The sequence below is a fragment of the Saccostrea cucullata genome, unplaced genomic scaffold, assembly GCF_032062105.1.
Source record: "Saccostrea cucullata isolate Sc308-1 unplaced genomic scaffold, CSIRO_AGI_Scuc_v1 ctg1999, whole genome shotgun sequence".
NCBI classification, from domain to species: domain Eukaryota; kingdom Metazoa; phylum Mollusca; class Bivalvia; order Ostreida; family Ostreidae; genus Saccostrea; species Saccostrea cuccullata.
This window is the reverse complement of record NW_026920764.1, coordinates 128442-156398: the sequence shown is the minus strand read 5'-3', so window position 1 is coordinate 156398 and position 27957 is coordinate 128442. Positions and strand designations below refer to the sequence as shown.

At 32.8% G+C, this 27957-nt stretch overlaps 1 long non-coding RNA gene across 1 annotated transcript; it reads left to right on the top strand.

Moving 5' to 3' along the window:
• The first annotated feature begins 1517 nt into the window (after positions 1 to 1517).
• On the top strand, positions 1518 to 24456 carry LOC134257110 (uncharacterized). Its single transcript, XR_009989853.1, has 3 exons — positions 1518 to 1593; positions 1794 to 1919; positions 24323 to 24456. It is a non-coding gene; the product is annotated as an uncharacterized LOC134257110 (long non-coding RNA).
• Positions 24457 to 27957: the final 3501 nt, after the last annotated feature.

Here is a 27957-nt window from a genome sequence, read left to right as displayed (position 1 = left end):
TTACGTTTAATTTTTTACACTAAGCGCTTTCGCCGTTACGGCTCTTCAGAGTGTAACAATGATAATAAAGACAATACTTACTACACATGGGAATTCCAATAGATTGTTGGAAGACCTGGTCTCCAAAATCATAGATATTATCAATCAGAAACTCAAGCATCTTTTTGATGTCAATTTCAGAACACTTGTGCGTAGAATCAGGATGATTTTTAACAAAGAAGGATATCGAGATAATGAACAGTATTCAATCTCCATAAACTATAAAACAACACAAAGTAAGAACAGAGTAAATACGAACCTCCGAACCATCAGAGGTGGTATCAGGTGCCATGGAGGAGTGAGCATCACTTGCTGACCGGTCACACCCGCCATGTGATCCTTTGTCATGATCAGGAAATAACGGAAAAATCCGTCTTCAATTTAGTGTATAAATAATGGACTAACAATTCGTATGAAAAACGTCAGTCAGCATTTGACTCAATGATTTATTGTATATGCTGAAAAGGTCATTGTATCGACCATAGAAAAATAATTTTGGAAATGACCAATGACAAGGTAAGTTAATTTACGAGTTTCATTTTTATTGAAAAAGAAGTTGTTAATGATATCAAAAATTGGACTTTAATTTATCGTTGGGAATGGTTGTGTATAAAGTTGAAAAGTCGTAAAGTCGGAGGTTTTTAAGGTGTTGATTTTGGTAGATCTTGTAATTTCAAATTGCCAAAAGTTCCTTGGAATTTGTAAGTATTCACATCCTTGAATATATTGTTGCACAGTATTCTTGAAGTTTCTCCTTCACTACCGTAAATATCTTAGTGAGGAGTAAGGCTTGGTTGAACATTTACTGGAACTCGCTATGTATCTTTGTTTGTAAGGATTCTTAGGCCATTATTATTATACTTTATTTAAAAAGGGTTATTCCGTTTTATAATGAGTACATAGGGATCGTGACAGGTATGACCGATTAATTGGAAATAATCTATTGTCCTAGAAATTGGAACGTCCCTTTGAAGTTTTCAAGAATTTATTTTAGCCATTTAATTGGTGTAGATTGCAGTAATGTGAAACAAGGGTGCTCTTTGACGTCAACTTTAACAGCAATTTAGTAAATTTTCCAGGCATAAGTGACAAGAGCTTAAGTTTTCTAAAATTTGACGGAAAATTATTTTTATGTTTTTGTTTGTTATATTAATTTCATTTGTCTTGCATAAAATAACTTTGATTAACTTGAATGTTAACAACAACATAAAATCTTAAGGGCTCTTAGTGTCAATTTCACGTTGAATTGTTTACGATATCACCATAACTCAAAACAAGTTCTAGGTCTTGGCTGCAGACAAGATATACAAATAATATAACAGTATTAGGCTTGGCAAAGATCATGTTTGTCCATCATTTCACATTGATCTTAACCCCATTTTTGTGCTGGTACAATGGATCTATGTGCTCTGTGTATGTATATTTACATTGAGAGTTTTTATCTTTAAACTTGTAATCTATTTTGTCTTCAATCTACAAAAAAAATTAATTGATTTTTAAGAAATTCCAAGAAATGTTTCCCTGACTTTTATTCAAAGAGAGGAAAGTGCAGAGGTTCGCATATATTTTAGATTTTGTTTACAAAAGTTTAAAACAGTATAATATAATAAAAATATAGTTTATTATATTATAAAAATTTGTGTTCACTTGTATAAAAATTGATCAAACCCACTTATCAGGCGTCTGTTCCAATATGAACACTTCATTATATGAAATATACATAAATATTAGTTACATACTCAATTCACTCGTAGATTGCTCCTTAGGATACTTTGGACCTAACTGTTCTCACCCCTGTCCCTATCCAAAGTTTGGACATCGATGCCTTGACGGAGACTGTAACTGCTCCATAGACGAGTGTGATATTTCTTATGGCTGTAGTGAGTGTCCCTTATCACAGATACTTTCTGCAATGTTAAATTTGAAAATATATCATAAAGTGCACACAGTCATTATTTAACCTAATAGGGTTACAAAATCTTTCAGATCCTCCAGACTCTAATGAAATACCAACGACTGCTTCAAGAAATATATCTGTCGGAATCTCACAAAAAAAAGTCTTCAAGACTTCCTGGAATAACAATCGTCATTTATAGTACTGGTTTATTGCTTTTGTTGGTTGTTTTGATGATCATATTTCTTCAATTACGAGAAAAATGTATTTATAGCAAAATATGCCAGGCGGTGGCAATGTCTGGATATGAACAGAGAGGTGTATACTCAGAAATAAAACATATTACTTAGATTAAAAAAAATGAATCATAGCAAACACAATACACAAACAATAAAAGTTTCAAGTTAATTCATTTTTTTTTAAAATCAGAAATAGAAAAATAGTATTTTCGTGAGGTATGGCGGCAAGGGATGCCCACTCCTCCATGGCACATGATCCCACCTCTGATGTTTTGAAGGTCTGTTCTTGTTCTGCTCCTGTTTTGTAATGTTTTATGGACTTCTGATTTTTAATACTGTTCGTTATTTCCATATTTTTTATAGTATAAAGTGTTATATTTACATTTGCAAATGTTTTCCTTTATAAACACTACTGAAAGCAACCGTTTTTATAACTGTATAAATACATGTACGGGGTCAAGAGGTCATAGATGTGCGTTTGGATAAACGTTCGACATAATCTCTGTGTGACGTCATAAAGGATCGACGCGCGTTTAGTGGATAAAAAACATGCCGTTGGGTTTGAAAAATAACGCATTTCGCTCTTTAAAAGTAACAATCAGGCAAATTCAAAGTATGAATAAATCACAAATGTAAATATATAAGTAATAAGGTATCATTTTTTGAATTTATTGAGATGTAAAACGGGTTGGCACATGATCGTGCTTTATGGTATTTGATCACGTGACGAACCCGTTTTACATCTCAATAAACTCAAAAAAGAAGGGCTTTATGGAAGATTTGATCATGTGCCAACCCGTTTTACATCTCAATAAACTAAAAAAATGATACCTTATTTCTTAAGAAAAGTCAAACGGTCGAATTACTCTAACAAAAAAAAAATACTATAGTAATCTATAGTTAACTATAGTTTCCTATAGTAAATCAAAGTTCCAAAGTTTTCACATAGTAAATAAAAGTTCAAATTGTTATTCTCATTTTTTAAAAAAAAGAATAGATTTGAAACTTTATTTTCTTATTGATTTGAGAGGATGCACACTTTTCCATGGCGCCTGATCCCACCTCTGATGTTCGAGATGTCCGCGTTCGTTCTCCTTCTGATTTGTATTCGATTTGTGAGAATGAACTTTTCAGCTTGAATACTATTCGTTATGTCCATGAATTTCAATGAATGCTATAAAGTGGGCAGTTATTTATGTATTTATATAATTATATTTATTTCGGAAAATTACAACCAGGTTCGATGGAAATATAGTAAAACACTAGCAATACTTAATCATTTTTATTGGAAATCCTCTCGAAAAGCCATAATTCGAATAACCACAATCCACAAAACTTTTAAATACATTTAAAAAATATAAGAATGAATACAATATTTTTTTTTACAAAAGTCTTTTAGTAAAGTTATTTTCTTTAATTGTACTTTAATTCGGCTTTTGAAAGACTTTAAATTTTGGTAATTATACTCTGTAGCAGTTTAAAGGAATTAATCACATATATTAGTATTCGTGCTTTTTATGAGATAAAAGTATTCAGTTACAATGATCAATCTTTATATTAATCAAGATAAAGTAGCTGTTATGTGATCGAGCAGCTCAAATTGTCGATATTCTCTTATTTGTGAAAAGGGGGCGGGGGAGCTTAGACCCAATATTGAAGAGAATCGCAAATACCTAGAGTATGATATCATAATTATTATCAACTTCTTATCTACGCTGGGTTGAACTCAAAATCCAATTTCACAAAATGGAATGAAATTACAGATTCAATTATTTTGCATTTATTTTCTAAAATATCTAAATTGTATACATGTTTTGACACAACATGTTGCAATATGAAACAGTCAGCATAGGATAAATGTTATTTATGAATTTCACTTGAAAGCTGTATAAAATGTGAACAAGATAAGTATTCAATTTAATAATGAGTGTTTAATAAAATGACAAAATCTCCAACAAAGTTTAATGAGAGATAACAGGAAGTAATAACAAGTTGGTTCTATGTTTTCTTCCCTATGAATGTCTAAGTAGTCTCAAAGCATATCGTACAAAACAATGTGAAATATAGATCAATAAAATTTACAAATAAGAAAGTAGGGTATAAAGGTAAGTTTTAACTTATTTTCCTTTCATCAAGCTGAAAGAAATTGTTTCAGATCATGACAAAGGGAATTGCAAATCATATTTTTACGCCTTCATTTTTGATTTACAAATAAAAGAGTCATCGAACTGGCTTATTGGTAAGAATATCTATCAAAGGATGGAGTTGATCTTACATTGCGGGTTCGAATCATATTGCTGGACGTTGTGACAGGTCCTTCGGAAAAGATCGTAAAAACACGGGCTTCCTTTGTACATTTGCTGACCTTCAACAACCCCCCCCCCCCAAATGATGAATTTTCATTTTGATTTAAAGGGACATTAACCAACCAAACAAAAAACTAATGAAGTAACAACCAATCGTCTTTAAACACGTATGGATCGCGCACGTGGTGCAGTGGTAAGGGTGTCTACTCTAGAATCGCGTAGTAAAGAGTTAATCCTAATGGCACTGGTTCAAATCCCACGGTGGGAATCGGAGACCAGTCCATCAGATGAGACCGTATAACCAAAGTCCCGTGTCGTAGTAGGTACTGCCTCGAAAAAGATCCCTCACTGATAAATGGCCCAGACTGACGAGCATGGGTCATAATTTGCAGCTCTTCACCGGTAACTGGTGACGACTCCTTATAGGTGAAAATTTTTCGGAAGAAGCGTTTAACATAAAAGAAATATACCCCAACTAAAATTACTATAATTAAATATACTTTACTATAGTTAATTATTGAAAATACTTTGATACCTTGATTTATTATGGAACTTTACTCCGAAACTTTTATGAAGCTTTAGAGCCTTAATATTGCTTAAACTACTCACAGATGATGTAATGTTTGAATGAGATATGTATATACAAAACATTCCAGATAATCAGAAGGGGAGTCAGGTCCCATGGAGGAGTGAGCATCCCCTGAAAACCTATCATACTCGCCGTGTGCTCCTTGTCATGTTCGAAAAATTATCCCGAAGAAATCCGTCGACAACTCAATGTCTATATAATGGGCTAACGAGTCAGTCAGATTTTGTCTAAATGATAAATTGTATTTGCTGACGAGGTAATTGTATCGACCATAGAACTTATGAAATGATGACTTTATACCAGACTGCTGATATTCTAGCCTCATCAAATTGTTCGTAAATTATTTACCTCGTTTTAGAAGTTTTTCGTACATAGAACGTAGATTTTAGATTTTCTCGCCAAAGCATTCTTTAGAAGAAGATATAAAAAAATTCTACATAATTATTTTATTGTAAAACTTTAATTCTCTATTGTGACCCACACTTTCCTCGGGAGTCAAAATTTGAACATTTTAAATCTACACTGCCCAAGGATGCTTTCATACAAGTTTAAAGTGCCGAGAGCATAGGGAAGAAACAGTGACGAACTGTTTTTTTCGACTAAAGTCAGTTGCAGCCATGATTTGTACACAAGACCTTCCGAGCACAGAGCTTTCAGTAATGTGAAAACATGAAGATGCAAAAACGGCATTGAATTAACATCGATTCTCTTTGCCTTTTAATCCGATCGAGTCCTTAAAGAATAGCAGGGCTGTATATAATAACAATAACTAAAGATTTGTTCGTCAATTAAAGAACCAAGGAAAGAGACCTAGCAGTTCACACATATTTGATAATTGATGAGATAGTGACAGATATGTTTCGCTATCAAAAGGAAGTTGAAATTTTTTATTTATGTCCATAGTATTTGACTATACTGTACTCGATGAATGCCGAATTGGAACTTGGTCTTTTTTTTTATATTTTTGACAGTCACATAGATAAAATTTTTGTAAAGTTTCAACACGTCAGAATAATATGTCCCGAAGAGAACATTATATGGCGCATATGGAGAAATTTAGTATCTGTCAAAAACGTAAACAAAGGATTCTAAGATTTTGAACTTTGAAAGAACGTAGCCTTCGTTTTTTTTTTTTGTACAATTTAATTGGCCTTGAACTTAGTAGTGTCCTTGATTTTCAACTATTCACTATTAAAAAAAGGGAAAAAACTAGAAAACATGCACATGAGCTACGCTTTTTGTCGAGATTTAAATTCTATAAGTTTGTTATGAACTTTGTTTGAAATTTCTGAATTGATTATGAATCGGACTTTTTACTGTTCTGTTCCAGACGTCATTGGCGCATCACCTTTTTTTAAATTCCAATATTTTATAGTCTTTTCGAGAACAATTGAACCATTAAAATGAATATAACTTCACATTAATGCTTAACGGTAAGAACATTTAGAAATAGACGGTTTCTGCCTCTCTTCAAACTGAGGAGTACAAAAAAGTCAATATTTTTCAGTAATATGGAGAAGTCATCGTATGCAAATGAAGAGTTTCAAATTTTAGAGCATTAAATGCATCTTTCTCCTGCCAACTCTAGTTGTGACTCAAGTATGATTTAAATGTTGACATCTGATGGATGTTAAACAGTATAAAATCAATCATAATCTTTCTTGACAACAACAGAAAAATGTTTAAAGTAGGTGAAATATATCGTACATTTATTATTTTAACTGTATCATTGAAAAAAATATATAACTAAGTTTAATAGGATATTGTGTGGAAATATTATTTCTTTTTTTTTTTGTAGAACAGGCTTTTCAACAACCTGCTGTGCAGCTTTTTATTCTGATAATGGAGAATGTATTCGTAAGGATAAAAAAAAGATTTTCATTAAAATGTTTATGCAAGAAAACAACATCATCTCTAACTACATGGCATTGTAAACTCATATAACTATATAATTATATACTAATATAACTTTTTTATTATACATGTATAACAACGTAAACCTTTTATAAATAAATTTTGTGGTTTTATCTAGGTAGAATGTTTTAATCAAACTAATGCCGTAAGAAGGAGTTTACCTTTAAATTATAACACATTATAATAAGGCAGATTTTCGCTAAAAGAAGAAATGAAGGATATGAAGATAACGAACAGTTTTCAATATCAAAGTCCATAAAACAATACAAAACAGGAGCAGAGCAAACGCGGACCTCGAAAACATCAGAGGTGGGATCAGGTGCCATGGAGGAGTGAGCATCCCCTGCCGACCGGCCACACCTGCCGTGTGCTCCTTGTCATGATTGTTATAGCGTGTTATCTCAAATATGTGTAGCAAAAGGTTTGTCAATGATTAATAATTTGTAAGATACGCAATTATAACCATCTATATTTTTTTTCCACCATACACTTTTATTATTCATTTCTAAGAATATCTTTTTAAATTTTAATTTTTTCTTATCATTTATTTTAAAGGTTTTTAGTGTTTCATTTTGTACTTCAAGCTTTTAGTTATTTACAGGCAATTCACTTGGTCACTTGCTCCACGTTTATTGTTGCATGAACTTACTTATATCTATTTTTATGGATAATTTTAGAAGTGAGATAGATTTATTTGTTATCTACTACTTCAATGCAAATAAAGGTAAATAAATTTAAATCAATTGTTAACTAACTATACTTTCATATTAGACGTCGACTGTTAGTAAAAAGAAAATACAAATATTAAATGGAAATGTTTTTATTGTGTTTTTGTTTAAGAAATGATCATGTTATACTCCAAAAATGATTTTTAAAAAATGCATTCTGATATCCAATTCGTAATTGAAATAAAAAGTCAATGACTTATTCTTCAAAAAACAAAAATAGTGATAATATTGTAGTTTTTTCATCACTTCATATTTTAAATATTTTTTTATACAAAAGTACTAAACAAGCAATTTATCATAATACATGATGTTGTCTTTCAACATAAAAGCCTGCCCTAAAGGATACTTTTGACTCAACTGTAGTCATAAAAGTTTGTTTGATATTTAATCAAAATGACCTAATTTTAAATTAGCCAATAATTGCTTCTATAAGCTACATATTTTCAAGTTCAATCAAACGTAGATTACGTATAGTTTCAAATAAGTCGCAGCTCATTCTTAACTAATTTAAGAATATATTTATGTCCCAATATAGAATCTGAATACTATTCCTAATGAATGATTACGTTAAATGAAAATAAATACATTTCTTTTTGATATTGTAAAGCTTATATCTGTGATATGAATTCATGCTGTTAATTTTAATCAGGTACTAGTATTTAAAGCAGTAGTAGAAAGATAAAGATTATGCATACAAAATTAAAACGTTTTACTCCCGCCCTTAATCTTTGGTGGAATTTTTATTTTTAAGGAAATGAAAATGACACACAGTTAATGTCCGTCATATTTAGATCCATTTCACCAACAAAAAGATCTAACGAAGAGGATTTAAAACACTGGACAACTCCCTGGAGAAGAAAACATGACCAGGGTAAAAAACACCTAATTGATTCTGAAAACAAAAGATTACCATAAAACAGTCGAACAAAAGTTAAACTATAGTAACAAGTATACCTACACACAAACTGTTTTAATTTCTGTTGCTGGAACAACAATTTCTGTTCTTTTATTTGTGGCAATTGTATTCCAAGTAAGGTCAAAATGTTTTCCTCGTGCTGGGAACCCTTTTCACTTCTCAATTACCCCTGTTTCTTAAAAGAATTAAAACAGATAAGTGAAAATGATGATAATTAAGGTTTCTCAGCCATAGAAATACCAAAATATTGTTTTCCATAATAATAATAATAATCAGGAAGGTTTTTTATTAATTGGAGGTCTGTTGCTCCTATTTTATCTCAATATGACTCATTTAAGTGTAATAATACTACCTTCATTGATTCCGTAAAGTGTAATAATGATAACCAGAACCTCTTGTTTCTACAGCAACAAAAAGGTTCCTCCTTTTTTCTCTTTTTATCTGTAAGAATGAGCTTTCTTCTATGTTAAATAAACATACGTACAATATTTAAATATAATATATACTGAAAAAGAAATTTAAAAAACAAATTCACATTCTGAGGACAGGGAAACAAACCCCGGCCTGAGGTGTATTTTACCAAGATTCTCGATGTTACTTAACCCACTCTTAGTCTTGATAACATATGTAAAAACCTTTTCAAGTTTCACATCTCTAAGCAATATTTATGGGAAAGGGAAATGCTTAAATTATGTAGTTTTTCTCTCATAACCGGAAGTTGACGTTTTTGTTTCCAGTGGGATCAACATATTTCGGAAACAAACAACTAAGTTTCAATTAAATTTTCATAAGGATTAAGAATAAAGTTAAAATCTGTGAAAGTGCAACGATGTATCAATTAAACCCGCCAAAAATTTGAAGTTTTAATAACTTTTAATTAATTTTTGTGTAAAATGCCATTGAAATATTTAAGTCGTTATATTATAGAGAAAATATTAACTTCAAATCTGTGTCCAAGTAACTTCAAATGAATTCTTTTATGCGGGGAACACGGCGGATGTGACATATTAAATGAAATTCTATCTATTATTTCCTATCCATTTGTAATTGAGATGTGTTCATATTAAAATCACTTGTGCAATTCCATTATGAAAATCCTGATTACTTTTTTTAAGCAACTTCCCAAGTTTATGTAACAGTATTGCTAATCGGATTTTTATCTCTCGGTTGTTTCAATACACCAGAGCATATTCTACTTGCAAAAAATTCTGAACGATGATTTCTGATCATAAGTTGTTCTTCCATTTGTATTAAAATAAATAAGTCTTATATTTAAAATCGGTACAATTAACGTGTTTCAAAAACAGGATATTGTAAGGTGGAATATATTACTTGAATTGAGCTGTACTTTTTTTTGTTAAGCTGCTAGATTTGTACTGTATTTAGAATTTTAAGTGAGATCACTCTGCAATTTGTTAACACTTTTCATCATGAAAAATCTTTATATATAAAATATATTTTAAAATGTGCATATATTTATTTATTACTGATAGAGTGTTGTTAAAATTTATGCAATAGCAAAATGTATGGCTCTTTGGTCATGGACCAAACCCATTAGATGCAGGTGTTGTAGTATGTTGAAACATGCCTTACACGTGATATTTGCAGTTCAGCCAGCTTTAATTTCTTAATCCTGAGGTCATGGTGACCGTTCGCGGTAGCTCATACGCTAATCAAGAGGTCGTAAGTTTGAATCTCAGACGACTGACCTAAGTCAATATTTATGGATAGCAACTGTTCCTAGCCATGCGCTCGGCACTTGAAGTGAATTAAGTGAAAGTTGTTTGTCAATACAAGAGTTGACACGATAAAGGTCCGTCACTGCTCAATGGCCCTAATTGCCGAGTTTAGTCCTAAAATCTTCACCGGTTTATGATGACATCTCTATGTGAGTCTAAAATGGGACGTATAACAACATACACTCAATTAATCAATCAACTTAAGGTCTTGCAATGTCATATTTTTATTTTTTGTTCCGGTTTGAGAACGATTGAAGTGTAATTTAAAGTTTATTTTTTGCAATTTAATGTAATATATGCGATTGGAGTGATAGATTTTTTCTGTATTCCAGTTCCTCTTTCGGTTGAAGGAGAGCGTCCATCACATCCTCATCCCAAAACTTCTCATATTACCAGATATGGTAATGACAAAAGGCAACCTATTCTTCAAAAGTGTAAACATGACCCTGATCTTAATTTTAGGATTTAATTCTTTAATAGAAAGGTACATGTATTTAATTACTTCATATATCCTTAAACCTTTTTATTACTATATCAAAGTAACATTTAAAATAATATTTTTGAAGCAGAGAATATTGTCCCGTAGACTTTAAATGGGATTTGAAAAACAGGACATGTATTGGTAAGTTCTTTTCCTAATTTTCCTTTTTTTGAATATCAGAAAGTAAACAATATTTTGATAAATTATGCACGACCTGATAGGTTTGAGTATTGTTTTTTTTTTTATTGAAATAAATCAATCATAATCGGGTATTTGTTTCCAAATTGAGTATACCCCTTTAAACATATCAACTCTCATCTGCATATTGTTTAATTCATGGAAAATATGTTATTTGTGGTGACATATTTCTGCCCCTTACATGCAAGTTTAATTATGTTTACAAGCCAAATAATTATATCTACATGCAAGTTTCTATTCGCTTTAGAAAATATGATTTTAATGTTGTTATACTTATTTACTTGTGCCAGTAGAGAACACCAAACACGTAGCGAACGAACGTATCTCGACGATATTAACCGTATTACTAGTTTATAAATACCATCACTCGTTTTGTATTTATTTTTTAATTATTTCATAGGCGGATCCAGCACTGGGCATGCGTCCCCTCCCCCATTTGATTGTATTAACTTAAAATCAACAGGAAAACACCTCTATTTTGTTAAAGAGTTCCTCAGTTTCCGGGGGCTTCGCCCCTGGATCCCCACCAGGGCTTTGTCGTGGACCAACTGGGGGCTTTAATGCAGCCCCCACACTTCCCCGTCTTCTACTGCAACCCCCCTCCACGTTTTGAAATTCCCGGATCAAACGCTGAATAAATATTAAGACAGTTTAACTGCTAGTACATATTGCTACACTTCCTACTTAAATATGAACGACCGATCTCGGGTTCTTATATTTATGTCGGGTTCCTTATATCGACACCCTAGATGGGAACTTGCATCAATTGTTAAATTGTGCTCAGCTCTTGCAAAGCGTCGTATTGATAATGGTTACAACCTATAAGTATGGCACGCCAAATTCATTTCACAGTTGATAAACTAGATTTATCAACTGTAAACTAAATTTTACAAACCGTAGACTATAGTTAACAATTCGTGAACTATCTGTAAAACTATATTTAACGGTTGTTAACTCTAGTTTACGAATGCTAATCTAAGTTTATCTGTCTGTATTAAACGTTAACAAAAGATTTTGTTGATAAACACAGATTCACGTCTTTAAACTATAATTTACAATCGTGAACTTTAGTTAAGAGTTGAAAATCATAGTTTCACAAATCGTGAAACTAAATTTATCAGATCGTTATCTAGAGTTGTAAACCATGGTTTACGGTTCTAAAACATAGATTATCGCATTAACTGTGATTTACAGATGTAAAATATAGATTAACGTTCAATTTTTTAACTATAGTTTACAGTCCGTTAACTATAGTGTACAACCGATAAACCTAGTTTTTCGACTGCGAAACTATGTTTAGCTCATTTTTGTGAATTTGGCGTGTCATATATAAGACATTATAGTAATGAACAAAGGTCATCCTTTAACATGGGCGGATGCGGCAATTTTGTTAAAAGGGGGGGGGGGTCAAGGTCGATGTACCCTGCACTCATGCATATATTCACACCATAGCCACCAAGTCCGTAGCTTCATTTATAAGAAGGGGGAGCTCCAAAAACATTTGACAAACAAAAACAAAACGAAAAAAACCTATGCACCACACTTTAAAATTGGGAGGGGGTAGAGGGGGACTTCGTGTCACTTTTCTGTTCGGTACATTACTTTCAATTTTGAATCTGTGTATTTTCCGGCAATGAAAGATGTGGAGGGAGCTTCCAAAACATAATATTATTTAAAACTGTAGCAAAAGATTATTCTCAGAAAACGTGAGCCCCCTTCTTCTGCATACTACATGAACATTTTAACATTTTTCTATATTGATTAAAAATATTTAATATGCATACTTCTAAAAGTTAGTTACTTCTGAAGATGGTCCAAAAGCTAAAGTTCGCTGGAATCTTCCTTGTTACTGTATGTTACTTGTGGAAGTTCGGAGCCCTTAAACGGGGTTGTGAAGGTACACGGAGAAATGCAAATATATACGCGAAAATCTACAGATCTAGCGAGCAGAAAGGACAGAGATTTTTTTTTTCAAATGATTAGACGTATAAATATCAAAATTACAGGAAAGCTATAAATTCTCTCTCTCTTTCTCTCTGTACAAAAATAAAGGGGGTTCAAACCCCTGGAACCCCCCCTCTGATCTGTCAATGCTATAATATAATATGGATCAATTTTCATTTATTATAAGTTAATTGAAATGAATCAATAAATACACACCTGAACATAAGCATATATTTAAATCATACTGGTACATGGAATACCAAAGCGAATATACTTATCAAATTCACAAATAACTTTTATTTTTCTATACGTGTGATTCGTCCGTACGTTTCGTCAGTTACACAGGTATTCACAAAGTAAACAACTTTACCGTTCGTTAAACCGATATTCGTTCGCTACGTGTTTGGTGTTCTCTATTACGAGGGATGACCAAACGGTTCGCGAATTATCTTTATATTTACAAAACCTCTATTAAGATCAGAATGAAATTAGGCACACAAGGAGTCAAATGTTCTATAGATAGAATTTTTAATAAAATGTTTTGCTCCATGTTTGTAAGGTCACAATTTGAAAATGACGTCAATATCTTGGTCACTTGTGACAAAAATGGTTGAATGAGTCGTACTCGTGCAACGAACGGCTGGAAAGTTAAACGTATAAACAAATGTATTGGAAGCTCCTTTGAAGCATAGGCGCTTGGTTTCAGGATTGTGTATTCTGTGTATTATGTGTTTTTGTAGGTGTGACTGAATAACCTCATTAAAATAAAAAATAAAAATTTGCTGAAATTAGCTTTTATAGCACGTTTAAAAAATGTCATATTTACTATATATAAAAAGAAGAAAGGAGAGTCACTCGCCATCTTGGATTTCAGGGGGTGCCTCGGTTTACACTTGAATTCAATTAATCTCTACATTTTTCCTACCGATGTCGGGTGAGATCTAGCGTTAAAAATGATTGAATAACGCCTTTCAAACTTTTGCCGATTTGAACTTGCCGTATAAAACAAATAGTAAACCGAAAACGTCTTCTATACCAAGTACAGAAATTGAAAGCAACGGAAGCGCCGATTTCTGACGATGAAAAATGTAGAGGCGTCCTAGAATTACATGGAAAATCTAGAAAGGCCAGAAACCGCGCCAAACTTGTTCTCTCTAGATTTCCATGATATTCCAGGATGCCTGTTAGTTATCTCCATATTAAATAAGAAACAAAATTTACATGTTATTTATAGAGTGTCCCCGTGGATCGTATGGACATCATTGTGCTTACAACTGTACATATCCAAATTATGGTCGTCGTTGTTTAGAAGGTGTCTGCAACTGTTCCATCAAACTTTGTGACTTTGCAAACGGCTGTTATGATGGTAATCATGTTGTATTGATATGAACTAGTAAAAATGTTATTTCTTAAAATATCATTAACATTAGATAATTAATTATATAATTAACATTAGATGATTAGTAATATAAATCTTTTATTTTTTTAAATCCCTTTATTCATTGCATTGAAATATATGGAGATAACGAATAGTATTCAAGATCAAAAGTCTATAAAACAATTTGAAATAGGAGCAGAGCAAACACGGACATCTATAACATCAGAGGTAGGATCAGGTGCCATGGAGAAGTGAGCATCCCCTGGTGATCAGTCACGCCTGTCTGTGCTCCTTGTCATGGTCGGAAATAACTGAAAAATCCGTCGTTAATTCAGTGTGGTAATAATAATGATAACAATTCGTATGAAAAACAACAGTCAGTATTTGACTCATTAATAAATTGTATTGACAAGGTCACTTTACAAACAATAGAACTTATGAAATGTCGGCTTTCAACTAGACTATCGATAGTCTGGTTTTATCAACCTTGTTTTAAAAATTGTACATACGTAGAACATGCTCCTGCTTATCGAATCAACTAAGAGATATAAACTCCATATGCAGGTGATGAAGGTACTGGTATATTGATGCATAGGTAAGGGAAGATGCAATCTTATTGCAATCTATTCAGGTTTTGTTTCAGAAATTTGAACATAAGTTATCTTTTGTTTTATTTAGCATTAATTTGGCATTAATCAGTCATTCATCTGAATCTGTAAACTTAAATATATGATTTAACGATATAAAAACCTTCAATGTTTGATACATTATCTTGTAAATGATAGATTCAAGCACAATTAAACTAACTTGAAAAGAATGTCCAACTTCTAAAAAATACATTTGAATGTTTCAGAGAAGGAATTCTCAAACATGACATATGCAAAGAAATCATTTAGACTAAATGCGGTCACAACGATAATATATGTGATTGGTTGCTTTGTCACACTCCTTACATTAACACTTGTAATTGATCAAATGAGACAAAAATGTATTCAAAGACAGTCACATGAATGAGAGACGGCGACAATGTCACTTCAAGAAGACGTGGATAATAGTGGAATTAACGCTGAAATAGATGCAAGACCCTAGTGTTTGAATATTAAAACTCAATGTGCTAGGATTTGATAGATTACCGTTTTTTAGATTGACTCCTTCTATTATCTTTTGGAATAATACTGAAGCCATTTAATTGATGCAAAGAGTTGAAAATGAAACTGCCATTTGAAAAAAGTGTTGTGTCAGTCTATACATGTATTTTTCTTTGGCTTGTTAACTGAGCCAGAACTTAAACTTGGATGGCAAGATAGGCAAGACCCTAAACATAAAAGACAAAAGTTAAGATTTCCAGAAGTATATTGAAAAGTATTTGTTTTTCTTATTACATTCATAAGTTTTGCATAAAAAAATGATTAAACTTTCAATATTAACAAAACGTTATATTTTTTGGACTGTTTGTTGCAATTAAACCCTTTTGGAAAATTGAAGTTAAGCTGATAAAATAAATTTTATACATCAAAGATTAAAGCTGCATCTTTTTATTACTACGAAAGTGAATGCATTTTGAAGGTTGATGCATTAGACTCTTGGAAGGGTCAAGTTAAAGTTCCAGAAATCTCCAATCTTCACTTCTGATAAATATCACCTGAAACTACTAACAAAACTAGTAGTGCTTTTTTTAATCTAAAAACCTCCAAAAAACTGTTGTAAAATTTACAACACTTTTCAAAGGTACTTGGACACAGATTTAAAGATAAAATTTTCTCATTTTTTCCGTATAATATCACGAATTATATATTTTAATAGCATTTCACACAAAAATTAACTAAAAATCTTGTTTCATTCAAAAGTTATTAAAACTTCAAATTTTTTTGGCGGGTTTGATTGACACATCCTTGCACTTTCAAAAATTTTAACCATATAGGGCGTTACAACACCATGGTGTCCAAACAATAACCATATAGGACAGCACACCATGCAGCCCAACCATACTGGGATGCATATAGCTCAACCAGATAGGGCCATAGTATATATTGCCCTACCATATAGGGCATAACAACACCATGGTGCCCAACCATACATGGAAACATATAGCTTAACAATATAGAGCTACAGCACTGATAGCCCAACCATGAGGGGTCACAATTCATATAATATACTTTGGGAATACCTGTTTAAAATAACCCATGAAACTTTCATGAATTGAATCCTATGGTAAACCATGAAAAACATGGTAATCGACTGACGTAACATTTACCGGGTGAACAACAAATGACATAAAACCTAATAGTTGTAGATAAACCTATGTCATTTAATTGCACTTCCTGACATCCCAAGTTCCCTGATAAAACAATGCACAAGCAACCCCATCTTACCATAACAGTGTAATTTGTATTCAATTTTATAAAACCACTTGTAAGCTTTTAAGCGCTGAAACAACTGAGGCCCTAACACTATTGTAATATGTTGGGTACCCGTATGTTTCATTTAGGTGCACACCATCTTCACAGTACACTATTTCCTTGTTTTCCTGTGACCAAAATCCTGAGTGCCTCCAGAATCTGACACCCGAGCCAAAGTCTCTTCCTAACCTATCATTCAAAAGCCTATTAACCACATCTACCCTGGCATTGAACCACTCGACGTCTACTGAAAACCTGCCAGGTTTACTTGGTGATTTTCTGTGAAGAATTTGATAAACACATACCCTCTGCACTCCACGAGCCCGGAGCTTATCGGTAAATGAAACTATTTTTTCAACCAGATCGTAAACTTCAACATCTAAGTTACACAAATCGTTCGAACCTATCTGCAGACACACTACAGCTGGTTTAAATCTATCAACCTCTCTTAAGCCTCTAACTGATATTCTATCGACTGTACAACCCGAATATCTTCTGCAAAAAACTCTCTGCCTAACGTTCAAATCCAGATTAACATGTAACTGCTCAGAACGATTCATAAACCGCTGTAAACGAACAATAAACGAATGCCCGAGAATCAAGACACTATCCTGCATGATTTATACACTTATGAATACTCACAACACAAGTAAAAACTTCTAAAATTTTCAAACCACGTTTTCTGGAGCCAAGCGTCATTATGAATATGGGTTAGGCTAATAGCCGTCATAGAGGGCGCTTGGAAACTATAACCCGGAAAAACCCCTCAAGACCCAAACATTCATACACATTATTAGTTAATCAAAATACAAAAAAATTTGAGCATTTAGATCCCATAAATTCTTTTATATACATAAATACACAAATTAATTAAAAATTGACACATCCTTTCACTTTCACAAATCTTAACCTTATTCTTAATCCTAAGGAAAAGTGACAATTTTGATGTGTATTAATGAGAAATATTAAACTTTTATCAAGAAAAATAATTTTATTCAGAGTAGAAATGTTAGAAATCAAAACACGTTCACAAGTATCGTCATTCCGAACTAAGAGATGCATCACAGAGTTTAGCAAATCGAGCACACTCGTGTAATGTACACAGTTTTTGTAAACAGGGCTCGAGTTTTGTTATTGTTTATATTTAGAATTCACCGGGTGTGTTCAATCATCACAGTCTGCTTACCACAACTGCACACGGACTGACAATATATTGTGTGTGTTTTTTTTTGCTTTCGAACATGTCTGGATTATAGTATTAATATTTTTCATTGATACAAACGAGATTGCCACTTTTCCTAAGGATTAAGAATACAATTAAATTTGTGAGAGTGCAAGGATATGTCAATCAAATCCACCGAAAAATTTGAAATTTCAATATCTTTTAAATGAAAAAAGATTTTCAATTAATTTTTGAAATGTGTGAAATGCTATTAAAATATATAAGTCGTAATATTATAGAGAAAATAATAAATTCAAATCTGTGTCCAAGTACCTTTCAAAGTCTGTATATTCATACATCGAAACAGAATATTTCTTGACATTCTACGTGCCCTTTCCTCCTGATGTATCAAAAATTAGGCTTTTTCAGGTACATATAATTTAATATACAATAATGCATTAAAAAATTTCTATAATTTTCAAACATACATAAAAAGTTAACATTACCCCGAATTGTTACTTTTGGACTTTTGCGAGGAACACTGACTTAATTACAGTCGACAGCTTACTTTTACACAAGATCATTTCATGATTAAAGCACATATTAGTTTTCCTCGAAGAAAACAACAATCACCCTACCCTCAACTCCCGGCCTTGATACAAGTTTCCATGTCAAAGTAAATCGACAACTGTAAAAGTCAGTGCTTCTAGCAAAAAAACAATAATTGGTAAACATTATTAAGTAAGAAACATATTCAGGTAATATTTCATACTAATAGAATCGTACTTCACATAAATAATCACTTACCTTGTAAAATCTTATCAAACTTTAGGAAGGTTTGAATAATCAACCTATACAAAGTTATATTATTTGAAATATATATATATATATATATATATATATATATATATATATATATATATATATATATATATATATATATATATATTTCATTACAACATGTATTGGTAACAATCCTCTGTTAAAACTAATGTTTAAATAACTGTATCTCACTTCTATTCTCAATGACCGTGTAGTGTAGGACAGCGCCGCGAGAATTCCATCGGCATCGAAAGCAAGTTTTTTGACTTGCCTAGATAGCCGAGCGGTCTAGCGCGCTGTTCCTGCACTGCTAGGAGACAGATTCCGAAGGTCGAGAGTACAACCCCGGGCTGGGGCGGAAGTGGGTATCCATGTAAAAGTGAATTTCTTTGTGCTTTCTATATTAATATTTCTTCACTTAGGGCAGTTATGTTAGTTTAAAGAGTTGTTGTAAAATGTGCTTTATAAATAATAATTAATTTCATTACAACATGTATTGGTAACAATCCTCTGTTAAAACTAATGTCCAAATAACTGTATCTCACTTCTATTCTCAATGACCGTGTAGTGTAGGACAGCGCCGCGAGAATTCCATCGGCATCGAAAGCAAGTTTTTTGACTTGCCTAGATAGCCGAGCGGTCTAGCGCGCTGTTCCTGCACTGCTAGGAGACAGATTCCGAAGGTCGAGAGTTCAACCCCGGGCTGGGGCGGAAGTGGGTATCCATGTAAAAGTGAATTTCTTTGTGCTTTCTATATTAATATTTCTTCACTTAGGGCAGTTATGTTAGTTTAAAGAGTTGTTGTAAAATGTGCTTTATAAATAATAATTAATTTCATTACAACATGTATTGGTAACAATCCTCTGTTAAAACTAATGTCCAAATAACTGTATCTCACTTCTATTCTCAATGACCGTGTAGTGTAGGACAGCGCCGCGAGAATTCCATCGGCATCGAAAGCAAGTTTTTTGACTTGCCTAGATAGCCGAGCGGTCTAGCGCGCTGTTCCTGCACTGCTAGGAGACAGATTCCGAAGGTCGAGAGTTCAACCCCGGGCTGGGGCGGAAGTGGGTATCCATGTAAAAGTGAATTTCTTTGTGCTTTCTATATTAATATTTCTTCACTTAGGGCAGTTATGTTAGTTTAAAGAGTTGTTGTAAAATGTGCTTTATAAATAATAATTAATTTCATTACAACATGTATTGGTAACAATCCTCTGTTAAAACTAATGTCCAAATAACTGTATCTCACTTCTATTCTCAATGACCGTGTAGTGTAGGACAGCGCCGCGAGAATTCCATCGGCATCGAAAGCAAGTTTTTTGACTTGCCTAGATAGCCGAGCGGTCTAGCGCGCTGTTCCTGCACTGCTAGGAGACAGATTCCGAAGGTCGAGAGTTCAACCCCGGGCTGGGGCGGAAGTGGGTATCCATGTAAAAGTGAATTTCTTTGTGCTTTCTATATTAATATTTCTTCACTTAGGGCAGTTATGTTAGTTTAAAGAGTTGTTGTAAAATGTGCTTTATAAATAATAATTAATTTCATTACAACATGTATTGGTAACAATCCTCTGTTAAAACTAATGTCCAAATAACTGTATCTCACTTCTATTCTCAATGACCGTGTAGTGTAGGACAGCGCCGCGAGAATTCCATCGGCATCGAAAGCAAGTTTTTTGACTTGCCTAGATAGCCGAGCGGTCTAGCGCGCTGTTCCTGCACTGCTAGGAGACAGATTCCGAAGGTCGAGAGTTCAACCCCGGGCTGGGGCGGAAGTGGGTATCCATGTAAAAGTGAATTTCTTTGTGCTTTCTATATATATATATATATATATATATATATATATATATATATATATATATATAAGGTACAGTAAAAATGCTCAAAGTCCAATAAACAAAACAAAATAGGAGCAGAGCAAACACGGATATCGGAATCATAAGAGGTGGGATCAGGTGCCACGGGGGAGTAAGCATCCCCTGCCGACTAGTCACATCCGCCTTGTGCTCCTTGTCATGATCGGAAAATAACGGAAAACCTGTCTTCAATACACTGTGTAAATACTATAGTGATGGACCAATAATTAGTATGAAAAACGTCAGTCAGCATTTGACTAAATGATAAATTGTATTTGCTGATAAGGTCAATGTATCGACCACAGAACTTACGAAATCATTCGTGTTTCATCAACTTATTTGTTAATAATCTACTTCGGTTTAGAAGTTCATATGTAGAACAAGCTCTTGCGTATCGAATCAAATGAGAGAGATAAACTCCATATGTATGTGATGAAGGTATATTGCTGCATAAGTAAGGGAAGTTGAAATGATAAAGGAATCACGTTTATCATACAGCTTGGTTGTTAGATTATCATTAAAGTCTTTTTCAAGTAAAATATCCAAGTATGATTCAGATGTGTTAGACTCTGTGGTATGTTTTATCTCAAGCTCACCAGGATATGTCGTTTTAACGTAGGAATGGAAATTACCATTATTAATTGACAATACGTCATCGATATATCTAAATGTCGAGTTGAAGGCAACAGCAAGTGTTTTGTTTCACGCATAAAATTTTGCACAAATTCTGCTTCATATAAATACAAATATAGGTCTACTTATAATGGGGCATAATTACTACACATGGGAATTCCAATAGATTGTTGGAAGACCTGGTCTCCAAAAACATAGATATTATCAATCAGAAACTCAAGCATCCTTTTGATGTCAACTTCAGAACACTTGTGCGTAGAATCAGAATGATTTTTAAAAAAGAAGGATATAGAGATAATGAACAGTATTCAATCTCCATAAACCATAAAACAATACAAAGTAAGAACAGAGCAATACGAACCTCCGAACCATCAGAGGTGGTATCATGTGCCATGGAGGAGTGAGCATCCCTTGCTGACCGGTCACACCCGCCGTGTGCTCCTTTGTCATGATTAGGAAATAACGGAAAAATCCGTCGTCAATTCAGTGTATAAATAATGGACTAGAAATTCGTATGAAAAACGTCAGTCAGCATTTGACTCAATGATTTATTGTATATGCTGAAAAGGTCATTGTATCAACCATAGAAAAATAATTTTGCAAATGACCAATGACAAGGTAAGTTAATTTACGAGTTCCATTTTTAATGAAAAAGAAGTTGTTAATGATATCAAAAATTGGACTTTAATTTATCGTTGGGAATGGTTGTGTATAAAGTTGAAAAGTCGTGTGTTTTTAAGCTGTTGATTTTGGTAGATCTTGTGATTTAAAATTGTCCAAAGTTCCTTGGAATTTGTAAGTATTCACATCCTTGAATATATTGTAGCGCAGTATTCTTGAAGTTTCTCCTTCACTACTGTTAATATCTTAGTGAAGAGTAAGGCTTGGTTGAACATTTACTGGAACTCGCTATGTATCTTTGTTTGCAAGGATTCTTAGGCCATTAATATTATACTTTTTTTGAAAAGGGTTATTCCGTTTTATAATGAGTACTTAGGGATCGTGACAGGTATGACCGATTAATTGGATATAATCTATTGTCCTAGAAATTGGAACGTCCCTTTGAAGTTTTCAAAATTTTATTTGAGCAATTTAATTGGTGTAGATTGCAATAATTTGAAACAAGGGTGATCTTTGACGTCAACTTTAACGGCAATTTAGTAAATTTTCCAGGCATAAGTGACAAGAGCTTACGTTTTCTAAAATTTGACGGAAAATAATTTCATGTTTTTGTTTGTCTTATTAATTTCATTTGTCTTTCATAAAATAACTTTGATTAACTTGAATGTAAACAACAACATAAAATTTTAAGGGCTCTTCATACATGTCCAAGAACGAATTCGATGTCGATATCGACGATATCGACAATATTATGTCGATATCGTATCGATATCGATCATGATGAGCACTGTTAATTTGAAATACTTGGTACCATATATGAGACTTTGTGCCATGTCGATATCGTCGATATCGTCAATAACATGACGATATCGTATCGATATCGATCCTTTTTGTAGAATTTATTTTCATAATGTGGTATAACATAATTTTACAAGATCACAAGAGATGTCAAATTCATTATTAGCATGAATATGAAATTAAATTATGATAAAGAAAAGGTAAGTGGTTGTTATTGTTTTAGATTAGGTGTAGAGTAAGAAGTTGGGTGAGGGTGAAAGTTGTTAAATATATTTTAACAATCATGATTCGATATCGATACGATATCGTCGATATCGACGACATCGACAGAGGGGTAAACTAATTAATCAGAAAGTAAATAAACACAAGCGTTGCATGAAGAAATAGAACTTATTTTCATGGGATATGTTAAAAAATTAGATTTTGTATTAGGGTGACGGTTGATAAATAATATATTTTAACAACCATGATTCGATATCGATACGATATCGTCGATATCGACGATATCGATTGCAGGTATAATCTTTATTATAGTAAAGTTATTAAACATAAATACACATACAATTTAACAGGTACGGTATTTACAAAGAGGTGAGCAAACATGATTCGATATCGAAGCGACATCGTCGATATCGACGATATCGACACTACAGGGAAAGTTTGATAAAAGATAGTTTTCAAATAACACATGTTAAAAATACAGTACTTGTATTATAGATAGAAACCATAATTCTTTGAACAATCATGATTCGATATCGACACGATATCGTGGATATTGACAGTAAGGAAGACTTCTTAAGACAGAAAGTATTGTAATAAACACACAAGGATAGAGAAATATTGTAGTAAACTATAAAAAAGTAATTTGTCGATATCGTATCTACATCGTGTCTTGGACATAACTCGGGCTCTTAGTGTCAATTTCACGTTGACTTGTTTACGATATCACCATAACTCAAAACAAGTTCTAGGTCTTGGCTGCAGACAAGATATACAAATAATATAACAGTATTAGGCTTGGCAAAGATCATGTTTGTCTATCATTTCACATTGATCTTAACCCCATTTTTGTGTTTGTACAATGGATCTATGTACTCTGTGTATGTATATTTACAATGAGGGTTTTTATCTTTACACTTGTAATTTATTTTGTCTTCAATCTACAAAAAAATAGTATGATTTTTAAGAGATTCCAAGAAATGTTTCCCTGACTTTTATTCAAAGAGAGGAAAGTGCAGAGGTTCGCATATATTTTAGATTTTGTTTTAAAAAGTTTAATACAGTATATATAATATAATAAAAATATAGTTTATTAGATTATAGAAATCTGTATTCACTTGTTTAAAAATTGATCAAACACCCACATATCGGAACACATTAATTATATAAAATATATGAAATATAGATATAAATACTAGTAACATACTCAATCCACTCGTAGATTGCCCCTAGGGATACCTAACTGTTCTCACCCCTGTCCCTATCCAAAGTTTGGATACCGATGTCTTGACAGAGAATGTAACTGCTCCATAGACGAGTGTGATATTTCCTATGGCTGTAGTGAGTGTCTCTTATTACAGATACTTTCTGCAATCTTAAGTAATTTGAAAACATATCAAAAAGTACATAATGTTACTTGATAGGTTTCCGTAAAATTAAATTTTTCAGATTCTCCAGACTCTAATGGGATACCAACGACTGCTTCAAGAAATGCATCTATCGGAATCTCACAAAATATAAAGTCATCAAGACTTCCTGGAATAACAATCATCACATATACTACTGGTTCATTGCTTTTGTTTGTTGTTTTGATGATCGCACTTTTTCAATTACTACAAAAATGTATTCAAAGCAAAAAAAAAATGCTACGCGGTGGCAGTGTCTGGCTGTGAACAAAGAGGTATATACTCAGGAATAAACCATATTACTTAGATTTAAAAAGAAAACAGAAATAACAAATCTAAGAAAATATATTACACAAACAATAAAAGTTTTAAGTTAATTCAATTAAAAAAAATCAGAAATAGAAAAATAGTATTTTCGTGAGGTATGGCGGCAAAGGATGATCACTCCTCCGTGGCACCTAATCCCACCTCTTATGTTTTAGAGGTCCGTGTTTACTCTTTTCCTGTTTTGTATTGTTTTATGGACTTATGATTTTCAGTACTGTACGTTATCTCCATATTTTCATTGTATAAAGTGTTGAAAAGTCAAACGGTTTGATTGGTTGAATTTGGTAAAAATAATTGTGATTTCAGGTTTTCCAAGATTTCTCTTGAGCGTTCAAGTATTCTCATCTAATTCATACTAAATAAATAAATTGTTGCAAAGTTCTTCGGGTATTTGTTCTTCACTGATGTTAGTATTTTACTGAGGAATAAAGAAAAAAATGGTACAGTATTTTTCCGGAACCCGCAATGTATTTCTGATTGTAAGAGTTTAGAAATTCAGTTCATCAAATCAATTTTGACTGTAAAGTATATTGAAGAATATAGTTAAAACTTAAAATCATTTTGAAGAATTTCTTCTGTCAAAAGAGAATTACGGATATAAATATGATTAACATTTGCAAAAATAAATCCACGTTCCTTTAAAATACAATAAAAATAGTGAGCCTTGTAAACAAATACAAAGTTCTTACCTGAATTGTCAAATGATACCAGTACTTATTTATTTTCTAATCTTAACTTTTTCTTTTTTCACTTCGGAGTAATAAACACAGAAGGGTAGACATTTTTTTCATGTTGCCACTTAAGCACTAATGCGAGATTTTAACATGCCTTAATCAATTCTGACAAAGATTTTTCTTTATAAATCTTAAAATCCCGTTCATTGCATTTGCATTGATGAAGGACATGGAGATAACGAACAGTATACAATAAAACAATAATGAATGTATAGGCTCTTTGTGAAGGCTATAGTTCTTTAGTCTGATGACGTGTAATTTAGTTATAAGAAGCTCCAATAAATTCAATTTCAAAGTTTTCGTTTCATAACAGCAGTTCAAGAATAGTTATAGCAAGACAGATTTCTTATTTAAAAAACATATTAAAATTCTCCTATGATCAATACGATAAAATAGGAAATTACATTTGTCTTAGAGTAATATTCACTTATACAGGGAAAACAAGGATGTAGACAAATATCAATTTTACATTTTAAAAAATCATTGTTCGAGGCATAATGAATATAATATTCAATCTAATACTTCAAAAATATAATGTACAAATACCCCTTTCAATAGACATGTTAATATGTTGAAGATTGATTAATTTTTTCAGGTGACCTATTGCTATCTGTTTTCGTCCGTCGCCGGTCGTACGAGTAAACTTTTTAACATTTTTAGCTTCTTCTCTGAAACCACTAAACCAATATCAGCCAAATTTGGTATACAGCATTGATGGGTATAGGGGAAAATTAATTGTGAATTTCATGGCCCCTGCCCCCGTGGGGCCTGAGGATGGGGCCAAATGCATCAAAATTAATGCAATCTTTAAAAATCTTCTCCTTTATTTTGGACATCAAGCAGTCAAACTAGTACTGTTCGCATGATTTTAATCAGCATTGAGTCCTCTACCAAAATTGTGAAAATCATGACCCCTGAGTCAGGGGTTCTGGTGTTAGAGTGGAGCTATATAGACCATAAAGTAAAAGTGCATTATTTCTTTGAAAATCTCCTCACCAGCTCCTGGGTATTAAACAAATTAACTAATTATATTGTTATGATGACCAAGGGCTTCTCTTCAAAAATTGTGAATGTGAATTTCATGGCCCCTAGATCAGGGGTTCTGGTGTTGGGGGGGGGGGGGGGGGCTCTATTGATTATATAGTGAAAATACATTAATTCTTCAAATATTTTTCTCTGCTTCTGGGTATTAAATAAACTATCTTAGTCTATAGTTACTATGCACAAGAGTGCCTCAACCAAATTTGTAAATTGCATGACGCCTGGTTCAGGGATTTTTTGGTGGAAGGTGGGGGGGGGGGGTTATGAGATTAAAGTATTCAGTTACAATGATCAATCTTTGTATTAATCATGATAAAGTAGGTGTTATAAATGTCGATATTAATTTCTCTTATATGTGAAAAGGGGGTGGGGGAGCTAAGATCTAATATTAAACAACATGTTGCAATCTGAAATAGTCAGCATGGGATAAGTGTTATTTATGAATTCATTTGAAAGCTGTATAAAATGTGCACATGATAAGCATTCAATTTAATAATGAGTGTTTATTAGAATGACAAAATCTCCAACGAAGTTTAATGAGAGATAACAGGAAGTAATAACAAGTTGGTTCTATGTTTCTTCCCTATGAGTGTCTAAGTAGTCTCAGAGCATATCATACAAAAGTATGTGAAATATAGATCAATAGAATTTACAACTAAGAAAGTAAGGTATAAAGGTCAATTTTAACTTATTTTCCTTTCATCAAGCTGAGAGCAATTCTTTCAGATCATAACAAAGGGAATTGCAAATAACATTTTACGCCTTCATTTTTGATTTACAAATAAAAGAGTCATCGGTCTGGCTTATTGGTTAGAATATTTACTCTATCAAAGGATGGAGTTGATCTTACATTGCGGGTTCGAATCATACTGCTGGACGTTGACACTGGTCATTCGGGAAAAATCGTAAAAATAAGGGCTTCCTTTGTTCATTTGCTGACCTTCATCTCGGCAATGATGGATTTTCATTATGATTTATGGGGACTTTAACCAAACAAACAAAAATTAATGAAGTAACAACCAATTGTCTATTAACACGTAAGGATCGCCCGTGTGGTGCAGTGGTTCAAGTGTCGACTCTAGAATAGCGGATTAAGCAGTTGATCCTAACGTTACTGGTTCAGATCCCACCGTGGGAATCGGTGAACCCACCGTGGGAATCGGAGACCAGTCATCAGATGATACCGTAGATAGATCAAAGCCCCGTGTCGGAGTAGGTACTGCCTCAAAAAATATGTCTCACTGATAAATGGCCCAGACTGCCGAGCATAGGTCAACAAAATTTGCAGCTCTTCATCCGCAACTGGTGACGACTCCATATATGTGAACTTTTTTTCGGAAGAAGCGTTTAACATAAAATAGACACAGAACAAATATACCCTTACAAAATTACTATAATTAGATATACTTTACTATAGTTAATTATAGTAAATACTTTGTTACTTTGATTTATAATGGAACTTTACTCTGAACCTTTTATAAATATTTAGAGCCTTTATTTCTTAAACTACACACAGATGATGTAATGTTTGGATAATGTATATGTATAAACAAAAAATTCCAGAAAATCTGAGGTG